Genomic DNA, 1815 nt, shown 5'->3' on the forward strand with positions numbered 1-1815 from the left:
TTTATACTTTCCACTTCCATGTTTCTTGTTCTCTGTAACGTAAATCTAATCCTTGTAAAGACATCTGCATACCTGTCTGTTTTCTGTGCTTGTTCACAGTCATGCTTAGAGAATTTAGATTGCAATGCACCAACAACATGTAGTTATCTATTCCTTTGTCAGAATACATAAACTATAAAATACTTTTTTGTCTATGTTGTTATTGAACAATAGCAACAAAATAAGAAAGCCGGGAAAAAGAGCAAAGAAATGTGGCCTTTGCTACCCCTGAATTTGGACACAGCCTATATATACTCACACAGGTAATAAGGACATGGGTCGTACCTTTGTGTCCTACCATATCCCAGGATTCATTGCAGGCGATACAGAAGGTTGTTTGTCTGACAATGATGGCAGTCGAAGCAGGAGAGGAAAACACTTTCAAATGTAAGTATATGAAAATCTTTTGGTACTGTTACGTAAACCAGTTACACCCCAGTTCTTTTTCCCCTCAGGTCTCCAGAGACCACACCAGACCCAGTAGCATGCACCTCCTGGAAGAGGTTGCCCTTGGCCATCGGCCTCTTGTTGTCTTACTTTTACAGCTAAACATGTAGAGAGTCTCCTGCAAACCTACTTCTAAGTAATGACAATTATGAGCTCCCCTCACCCAAGCTACACTCAATTCTTCTCTTTCCTATCTGTTCCGTCGGTCCTAGCATCCCCCAACTGTAGCTTCCTGTCTCCGTTTATGACAGGCTGACCCCCAGTGTCCATAAATCCCTCTACACAATTACACACACTCTCAGGTCTATAACTAAACCAAACTAAAACACACAGACATTCACAAATCCTTTCCTATTCCTCTAATCGACAGCTGGACCCCCTCATCTAAGCAAAGTCAAGCACATTATATTCTAATTATGTTTTCTTTTACTCACTTTCTCTTCTTTTACTCACAGTACAAAGGTAAATATTTATATTGGTTGAATTGTTAGGCTTTGGGCAGCTGCATAGACTTGTTTTTTTTTTTAAATTAAAATAATGGTAACCTAGCTTGTATGGTGGGTCCCGCAGTTTTTCATGTATTGCTCCTTACATACAGCCAAATTAGATTTTTTCTGAATGAACCTTTTTGTGATATGTTTTAGGGACCAAAGAGCAAATGGCTCAATTTATTAAAATGAGAGGAGAAAATCATCACCTCCTCACTGGGGTGAAGAATTGGGCCACTGTGGTGTGGAGGTACAAGAATAAATCAATTTACACATCATATTCATACGAGGATGGTTTTACTAACCCTCATGCTCTACAGAGCCTGTGATGTGCAGACGTTATTCCTCTGGTGTTCTGCTGGGAAAACTTTTGGTTTTAGGGATTTACATAGTTGCCATGGTTTCCTCTCTTCTCTTATTTGTTGTGTGCGATCAGGACAATTCTAGAGAAGATGGGCCTACAGGGGAAAGTCCCCCCTCACAGGCCAGAAAGAAATGGGCAGTGTTGGATAAGTTACTTTAAAATAGTAACTTAGTTACATTACTAGTTACTTCTATCAAAAGTAACTCAGTTACTTCAAGTTACTCGTTACTTTCAAAGTAACTAGTTACTAGGGAAAGTAACTTTGGTTTTACTCAGAATTCTCTTGTTAATGTGTTGCTTCCATAACTTTGCCAGTCTTCTAGCTTGCTTACTTGCCACAGTGCACTGTGCCACCTACCAATAGACAGGAAAAGATAATGTGCATATTTCCACGAGAGAAATCCCACGCCTGGACCGTCATTGACTGCTGCCATGATTCTAGCCTACGTCACAGCGTCATGTGTGCCTTTTACATCC

This window comes from Aulonocara stuartgranti (genome assembly GCF_965226115.1).
Source record: "Aulonocara stuartgranti genome assembly, chromosome: 3".
Classification (NCBI taxonomy): Eukaryota; Metazoa; Chordata; class Actinopteri; order Cichliformes; family Cichlidae; genus Aulonocara; species Aulonocara stuartgranti.